Here is a 9,954-nt window from a genome sequence, read left to right as displayed (position 1 = left end):
TTAAATGTGCTATATAAATAAAGATGACTTGACTTGACTTCTATGTTGTGGAAGTTTTCTGTTAGTAACACTGCTTTGAATTTTATCCATTTTCTGTACAAACCGGCATTGCATCCTTTATTATTTCATCCCTAAAAGGAGTTTGTTTGACTTTTCTTAAGCCTATAAGACCACAGTGTCATGGTCCTGAGTGATAAGCTGGGAGTTTGTTTTCTGAGTTCCTGGACATTTCCATGCACTCTGTTTGGTTTTGGTCCAGGGTAACTGTGTGATTTTGACTTTTCTGATTATTCTTCAGTCTTTTGTGCCTTTTGTGACCTTTCAGGCCAGTTCCATACCTGGTCCATTGGAGGTTCTGCCATGAGGAAGCGGAGTTCTAGCCCTCACCCATCCTTGTGGTGTCTCACGTGAGACTGCTGCATACGGGATCTCTTTAGAGACTGAGCTAGTGACATTTGAGTCTTGACAGGCTGCCTTAGAGACTATGCCCCATCCACAACGGAGGAAAAAAGATGCTTTGGTGGCCTTGCCCTGAGACTGTTACCAGAGGCTGTTAATCCTATATATTCTATCCTGAACCCCTGAATCCAGAAGGGCCTGAACTAATGATGCCAAATCCGGAGACCCAGCCCAAAACCAAAACACGTTACTGCCCATAGATTACCATTTTAAAATGCTAGATATTTTAGAATCAAAAGTACTGTTACAAAACCTTGCTTAGGATTCTGTCTTTTCTGTCAAAAACAGCCAAAATGAAAGCATTCAGGCTTCAGATTTCTGTTTTCCAAAATCTGTGTAATGCTACAGTAGCTACATCCATCTTTATATACATTGGATGGCTTAAACATTTTTACACAAAACAGCAGAAAGCATTTATTGATGCAATACCAAAACATTGTGTGTGCAGGGAGACAAATACAGATGTGTAACATCAATTAAGCAAGCTTAGAGGAGTTTTGCTCAAACCTGTACAAGAAGTGACAAAACTCCATGTACAGGATTTATTAGGGTGTGTCTGGTCAATCAGACCAATGTTTAATAGATCTACTTAAAGATAAAAGATTATATTGCTGGCATCACAGGGAACATCCAACATATAATGCCTAAATACTTAAACCTAAACCTTATTGATGTGTCAAAATGAAGTAGTTGCTCAAAGGATAGAAGGCATTAGACAAACTCATGGTTTACATGCATCTTGAGTGCAACTGTCAGAAAAGGTGTGAAAACATAACAATGAGATGATATGAAATCTTATAGAGTAATTTACGCCTACTTATCGCTAAGCTTTTTTCTAGGCTTTGAATCATGATTCATTATTTCTGTGTAGCTCTAAAAGCATCTTGATCTCTGAATGTCTGTCTCAGAATAAAGTCTCTCATTTAAAATAGAGCAGCATTGCAAAGGCATTCAGCAACATTAAAGCTAAACAGAACAAAAGAGCGAAAAATGATATAAAGAAAGGAAACTTGTTATTCTTGCAGCTCTTCTGCTACACAGCTCATGTCCCTTAGGCACGACTTTAAGTCACCTAGTCCATCTGCTGTAATGGTTTCGCAATTTCCATCACATCTTTGATGGCTCTTGTAACCCACCTATACACAGAGCTATGATCATAGAAGTGTTCCTCAGGCTCACATCAGCCATGAAATCGAGTCCTGCCATTCCATGATGGGATGCATCTTTAAGGTATGAATGATATTGTTGGCAGACATGCCATCCTGAGTGGGCTTACACACTGATGCAGCATCATATCAAACCTTAAAAAGATCAAATGAGAGTGTAGGAGGTGCTGACATGTTAAAAAGATGTGATAGAATCAAGGACCTTCGTATCCAACGGAAATATTTTCCTGATAGACTCTGGAAATTCATGCGTCGCTGAGCATTTCTGCACAGACGCAGAAGCTGTCTGCTTCTGTGTGGGTGAAAATACAGTCAGTGGTGCAGACAAACGGCCTGGACAAATAGATGGCAATTTTTGGGAGAAAGGGATAATTTGTTTTAAAAGTTAAAGATACAAATCCTCCCCATCCCCGGCTGCCTCCCTCTTCCCGCTCCAACACACCCACCCACACAAGTAGGGCCTTGGGGTGTGGGTGTGTCACCAGGATGCAGGGGAGGCGTCCCCCGTTCCCTTCTGGCCACCTGTGCCTCAATTTTATTCCACAACTTAGACATCCACATTACTCACACTCTCATAACACATACATATAGGGCCTTGAGGGTGGGCACGTTAACGGCGTCCAGTGGACGGTCTGTGTATTCAACCCCACCTCTGGAGCCGGTGCCCACCTCTCAATTTTAAATCCATGTAGACATTGAGAGTTCTCGGGAGGGGCCGTGCTAACACCTGCTGCTCTCTGGCAGCAGCACCATGCTCTCCCGTGTTTTAAATGCACCTTAGAACAACACGCAGCAATACTGCACATGAGTGAGAGGAGGGAGGTTTGGGGTCTTCACACACCCCTGTTCTCTGCTGGCCATTGGGGCGGGGGGGCTGGAAGGAGGTGTTGGCCGTCCGATTGGGATCTGGGATGCGGGGCCTCCCTGCTGCTGCGGAGCCTGGGGTGGTCTGCTTGCCTCCACCCCGGGGGAAAGGGTAACATCTCCTGGGTCTAGGTGCCGTTTCCCCCTCCAGGGGCGAGGGTACCTGGACCTGGGGTATAGAGTATGTTTGGGGAGTGTGATTGTGTGTACATGTCCATTTATGTCTATCCCTACGTTGGGTGAGTGCTGAGTATTTGTATATGTGTGCATGTTTGTGTCTGTGTGTGCCTGTTTGTCTGTGTCTATATGTCAGGTCGGGTCTTACACCCCACCTCTCTGGAAACTCTCAGGCCCTCCAAAGGCCTCTCTCACCACACTCCCTGCCGGTAACTGATGCCCTCAGGGGTCGGTGCGTTGGTGTCATGTGACAGCTGTGTGCAGGCAGGAAAAGGACCTAAAGTGCAGACTCCGGAGACAGACGTGAACTCAAAGTAACAAACTTCCAAAGTACAAACATTAACGCAGGCAGGAAACCCAAAACACACAGCATAAGTGAGGGTAGATAAGAGTAGATCACATCACCAACAAACTGAAACACAGGGCTTAAATACATAGAGAGAGCAATCAGGGAATGGGCAACAGGAGGGAAACACAGCTGGGGCAAATCAGGCCTAACGGAACAGGGGAAGCAAAACCAGATACATTAACATAAGACATGGACCTTCAAAATAAAACAGGAAACATAACACAGACTGAACTAACAGACACAGACTCACAGGCAGGCACTACAACAGAGGGAACAGAGACGTGGGACCAGGGCAGACACAGACACTGACTGGACACGGGGATATAGCAGACAGGGGAGACAGCCACTAAGGATTACACAGAGACATAAACCATAAGACAGAACTCTTAGAAACCAAAGACTATAAATTATAAATAATATAATAAACTCAAAACCCTGGGTCAACGACCCAGGCATCCTAACAGTTGGTGGTTCTTGGTGTCCGGGGCTGGGCACTCAGGTATGTTCCAGCTCACTCCCGGTGACTACTTGGCGGGGCCTGGTACCTGTTGCTCGGTCAGGCCTCTTCCGGGGAAAAGGGGACCCTCGGGCCTCCGGCCTCTGGGCCTGCGGCTCGGTTCACTCTGGCACAGCTGGCTGCCGGCAGAGCCGGCAGAGCCGGCGGGCACGCCACTGCAGCCCCCTCTGGCTTCTGCTCTGTGGCTACTGGGTGACCCCTCATCTGGGGTTCTCCTCAGCTCTTCCCAGGAGGGTGGCATGGATGCCCCTCCGGTGGTCCTCCTTGGGCTCTCGGACTCTGGGGCCTCTGGATGTCTGGGACCTGGATCTCCTCTATGCCTGCTTCATGCCCTGGGGGACGGGGCTATGGCTCTCTACATCCTCTAGCAGACCATTACATGGGGAAACCTTTTGAATACAAGCGCGCTGATCCACACAGGTGTTCACTGTCCATAGACATAAACTACACCTCTATTGGCTGCTATTTTTTTTCCTTCATCTTTCTTTCTCCCTTTCCTTTCCCTCAGTCATGTCTGTCCCGTCTGTAACAACTGAAAATAAAATAAAATAAATAATAACAACAAAGGTCGATCAAACAGACCAATACGGCAAGGCCGTGATGATCCATTTGGCAAAGTAAATCCATTGGGTATCCTTGTTGGTCTTCAGACAACAATTCTGACAGCTAAAGAACCAAATGGGACAGGCAAAAAAAAAAAGATACAAATCCATCAAACACATTCTTATTTCTTTCTACAAAGCAATCAGTCTCATTGTTTGAGGCTTACCTATTAGTGTTAGAATAAATTACCTAATATGCTCCCATACATCTGAGCTGGATTGTTGAGAATTCTCACAATAAATCAATGGCAATTACTTGGAATTCAGTAAAACACATAGAAGCAGATGCACAGTCCTAGTAAAATGTAGGTATTGTGCTCAAGGGCAATACTGCCATCTAGTGTATGAATGAAGTAGCAAATCGTCAAACAAATTGAAGTACTCAGCTTGAAAGATGCATTTCCCAATGTATGCAGCATGAAATCTCTGCTACGGGTTTGCAATGCACTGAGACTTTATCCAACAGCATGTTTCATTATTAGTATTGTTACAATATACCAGGGGTCCCCAATCCCAGTCCACGAGGGCCAGTGTCCCTGCAGGTTTTAGATCTCACCCTGGGTCAACACACCTGAATCACATGATTAGTTCATTACCAGGCCTCTGGAGAACTTTAAGACATGGTGAGGAGGTCATTTATCCATTTAAATCAGCTGTGATGGATCAAGGACACATCTAAAACCTGCAGGGACACCGGCCCTCATGGACTGGGATTGGGGACCCCTGCACTATACAGTCAACATTCCGGAAAAATTGTCTTTATAACAATTTGTAACTGTTTCTAAAATAAAAACATCTGTCAGGTAAACAGAGCTGAAGGTTAAATAGCCTCCTGTCATTTATCTACCCATTTTCCTGGGGAAAACATCTTTTTTTAGTCAGAATTCGTTTTATCATTGTTTTTCTTAGTCAGTGCATCATATGTACTTCGATACCTAAACGAAGCCTAACTACTTGGTTTATCTCAAATCTAATGCTGCCCAAAAAACCTGACACCTTACACCTGTGTAATTAACTTGTCATTACAGGCTGTTTGTTGGCTGTTCCACAGACACTATACCTGAACCCGGCTGCATCTTTTTTTTCTCTTTAATGATACGATTTGCTAATTGCATGAATGAACAGGAGGGCTACCCTACAAACAAAAGACTGTACTTTTAATTGGTAAAATACTACAGTGTGTGCTTTCTGGAGTCCTCCTTGTTAGATATTATAATTGAGTTACGGTGGAAGTGTTAGTGCACTTGTCTATAAAAAGAAATTACGCTTTGCTCTAAGGTGTTTGTCCTTAAAAAAATAAATGAATAAAAAAATGCAGCAAATAGCAAATATGATTCAAACTGAAACTCATATATGCAAATTAATTTTGAATTATTTTTCAATAAATGCTCCAATATCAAACGATTTGAGTTTTCTGGCAATTATTTCATGGTTTAGGCTTCAAAGGGGAATGACAGTTTTATTTGTTATTCACAACCAGCATTAAAAATGGAAACACATGAGATCATCTTGTTGTGAAACTAGTTTCTTTGGCTAGTATAATGAAATTATGAATTGACAAAATTTTTGTGCAAATGGTATATAAGAATTCAAATTACTTAAGTGTAAATATAAAATATTGCTATCACTGCAATGGACTTATTTAGCACTTTTCTACCCTGAGCACTCAAAGCACTTTTTTCTACAAGCATCATTCACACATGCACTCATATTTATACCCGCAGTTTTTTTCTGTATTTAAGCACCTAGATGGATGCATCGGGCCAGCTCACGGCTCAGTATCTTGCCTAAAGATACTTCTACATGCAGACTGGAGGAGCTGGGAAATGAATCACCAAACTTTCAAATGGTAAATGACCCTGTGCCCCTGATGCATTCATGTGTGAGAGATAAGTATGTTTAAATAATAAAGAGGTGTGTAAATGGGTAAATGAAGCCTGGGAAAAGGGCTTTGGGTGGATAGAAAAACTCAAAATGTTCAAACACCGATCCATTTACTTTTGCAAATAATATATGTATATACTTTAAACAAATTATAAAATTTGTTCCTTTCCTAAACACAGGCATCGGTAGGCCATAACAGAAAAGTGAACGGACAAGTGAAGCACAAATGCCTGAAGATGTTTTGAAAGAAAAACAAACTTTGGAAAACAAATAAGGTGAAAAATGCAATTATGTATTACATTGAATAGTTTGGGGAATATAATATTCAATTCAATTCAACTCAATTCCATTTTATTTATATAGCACCAAATCACAACAACAGTCGCATCAGGTGCTTTATATTGTAAGCTAGACCCTACAATAATACATACAGAGAAAAACCCAACAATCACATCCCTATGAGCAAGGACTTTGGCGACAGTGGGAAGGAAAAATTCCCTTTTTACAGGAAGAACCCTCCGGCAGAACCAGGCTCAGGGAGGGGCGGGGCCATCTGCCGCAACTGGCAAATATGAAAATTAAGAGATTAAAAAGTGCAATAGAAAAACAAAACATCTTTGTAATATTTTCTAAATAATTAATGGTTATATTTTATGTTAATTTAATGTCACATTTGTCTATTGAATGATTTATTTCTCTTTATATTTTGTGATCAAGGGTGTTTTCGACCTTTTTGTTCGTCACACTTCCAGGTGCATTTGTTTGCACAGTTTGCTTCTTTCTTGTTAATTTTTAACAACAAAGAAAAAAAAGCCAACACCAAAGAAGCAAACATCCATCCTATTATCCAATTCAGGGTTGCAGAGGAGTCAAAGATAAAGCTTGTCAAACCTTCTTAGCTCTATGAGTTTAAAAGAAAAAAAAACACACAAAGGCTCAACTCTTGATGGTCTCTTTTAGGAAAATATTCTATGGTTTGACAACACAAAATTTTAACTTTTTGGGAGGTTTGCATCCCTTACACCTTAAACCTAACACAGCATTTCATAAAAAAGAACAGTTAAACATGGTGGTGGTGTGAGGGTCTGAGGCTGCTTTGCTGCTTCAGGACCTGGATGATCCAACATAATTGATGAAACCATGAATTCTGCTCTCTGCCAGAAAATCCTAAAGGAGAATGTCCATCAGTTCTTGCCTGATGCAAAGTGCACTTGGGTTACACAGCAAGACAAAACTCACTAGCAAGTCCACATCATGTCAAAACAATAAAAATAAGGTCAAGGTTTAAGAGTGACCTCATCCAAGTAAAGATTTAAATGTGAATAAAATGTTCTCGAATCACTTTAAACCGATTGTACATGTTTGAAAACCTTCCAGTGTGGCTAAATTAAACACTTTTAGAAAGGAGAGTGGGCCAGAATTCCTCCATAGCAATGTGACAGCCTCATCATTAGTTATTGCAAATGCTCTATTGTAGTCCCTAGGTTTAGGTAGCGATTACTTATCACATAGTGACAGGTACGGTTAGACAGCTTTTTCTTTTTTTTTACCTTAATAAATGAAACCATTATTTAAAAAATAGATTTGGATAGACTAATAGAAAATAGAAAAATAGACTCTGGCGCAGCTGGCTGCCGGCGGAGCTCACAGGCACGTCACTGCAACCCCCCCCGGCTTCTGCTCCGCAGCTGCCGAGTGACCCCTCATCTGGGACTCTCCTCAGCTCTTTCTGGGATAGTGGCACAGCTTCCCCTCTGTTGGTCTTCCTTGGTCTCTTGTGTTCTGGGGGCCTCTGGTTGTCTGGAGTTTTGATCTCCTCCACACCTGCTTCATGCCCTGGAGGACGGGGCTGTGGCTCCCCACACCCTCTAGCAGATCATTACATGAAGGAACCTTTTAAAAACAAGCGCGTCCATGCTCACAGGTGTACACACAGGTGCTCACACACGTGAACTACACCCTTTTTGGCTCCTACCTCAAAGCACACTGTGCGCTGTCAATATTACGTGCTGCACAATAATGTTTGATATTTAGTATTTACTGTTATATTCACATATATCATCGTGATGTTGTTTATTGTATTGCTCTCGTTTTCTTCTGCTTGTTTTCTTTTTTCTTTCTCAACAGGTGATCCAGGTGATTGATATATGTATATTTTTTTTTGTCTGCTTATTTAGTATGTTTTTGTTTTTTTGCCCTTTATCCCCGTCCCTCTTCTCTGCTGTTTTTCCCCCTCTTCCTTTCTCCCTTTTCTTTTCCTCATTCAAGTCTGTCCCGTATCTAGCAAGTGAAAATAAAAAATAAATAAAATAAACAATAAAAGGTGAATCAAATAGACCATTACGGCAAGGCTGGGATGGTCAATTTGGTAAAGTAAATCCGTTCGGCATCTTTCCTCGCCTTTAGACAATAATTCTGATGGCAAAAGAACGGGACAGGTTCAACGGGACAGGCAAAAAAAACTTAACAATCATATGACCTCATATGAGCAAGCACCTTGGCAAAAGTGGGAAGAAAAAACTCCCTTTTAACAGGAAGAACCCTCCGGCAGAACCAGGCTCAGCGAGGGGCCATCTGCTGTGATTGGTTGGGGAGAGAGAAGGGAGGCGGGATAAAAGACATGCTGTGGAAGAGAGCCAGCGATATCACACACTCACATTTATCTCCAAAAACAGCAGCATATATTTTAATTCAAGTTAAATGTTTAAAAAAGAATAACAAACATGCATACTCATTTTATTTAGTTGTGTAAAAGCTTCTTAAAGATATCTTGTTCTTTTGTGTGTTATCTTTGTTATCTGGAGTGACATCCCAAAGGCATCACAACAGTGGACTGTTATGTTTTAGTGTCAGTTAATAAGCATGGTTTTGCTAACTTAACTCTCATAATCAGTTGATAAGATGACAATGACCCCTAATTATTTTATTTAAAATACTGTTTATATTTAAATATGCATACATATCATTTCAGGTTTTCACCCACCAAAGGACAATAAAACTCAACACTTTCAGTTTTCTGTAAACATGGTTAAATATTTGCACAATTCTAATAGAAAAACTTACCATGAATAATTGACGGGGGTATATCAGGTATATGATCATAAATGAGTTTCTTCAGCTAAATATAGCTATCCACATAAAATCATAAAAGAAGAAGAAAATCCAAATATGACATAATGGAGCATAGGACAGTGTTCTCAGTAATGATATATAGGATCAACTTCCTACTTTTAGAAATATACACATTAAAAAAGACACAAAGGTATGCCAGAAGTGCCTATTAACATTTTTAAGATTTTTGTTTCTAGTAAAAAGTATTGTTTCTTTTCTTGAACTATGGCTGAGACGGTCAGTATAGGACAATTTTGAGATTTGGCACAAAGTCTTTAAAAATAAGTAAAAGGAAGTCAGGTTTTATTACAGGTCTATGTAAAACAAAGAAATGTTTAACCATTTAATAGCACTTTAAATGAGGACAATGAAAACTCACTAACTCTTGTTTATCTTAAACGCTGTACAAAAGTCTTTCCGGAGGTCTTTCAAAGTTTTTATTTGGACACTGGCTGCTTGTCTACTTCTTTCTCATCCTCTGACCAACATCCCCTTGTGTCACACCAACCCTCTGCATGTCCTCCTTCACAACATCGTCGAACTTTCTCTGTGATCTTCCTCTTTTCCTACCTCAACATCATTCACCCAGAATGTCCACTTCCCCTCCTCTGCACATGTCCGAGCCTTGCCTCTCTATATTTGTCCCTCTGATTTACTCATTTAAAATTCTGTCGATTCTGTCGATCACTCCCAACAAATATCTTCACAATAGCCATAATTATATATTTATTGCAGTGTTACCTAGTAACAGACCACTTTCTCCTTGCAGTGACAGCAGCCCTGTCTCTAAAGTATTCTCGGTGTTAAAGAAGCTGGGAAATGTAG

The sequence above is a fragment of the Neolamprologus brichardi genome, chromosome 20 (genome assembly GCF_056152115.1).
Source record: "Neolamprologus brichardi isolate AB-2024 chromosome 20, ASM5615211v1, whole genome shotgun sequence".
NCBI classification, from domain to species: domain Eukaryota; kingdom Metazoa; phylum Chordata; class Actinopteri; order Cichliformes; family Cichlidae; genus Neolamprologus; species Neolamprologus brichardi.
This window is presented reverse-complemented; position numbering follows the sequence as displayed.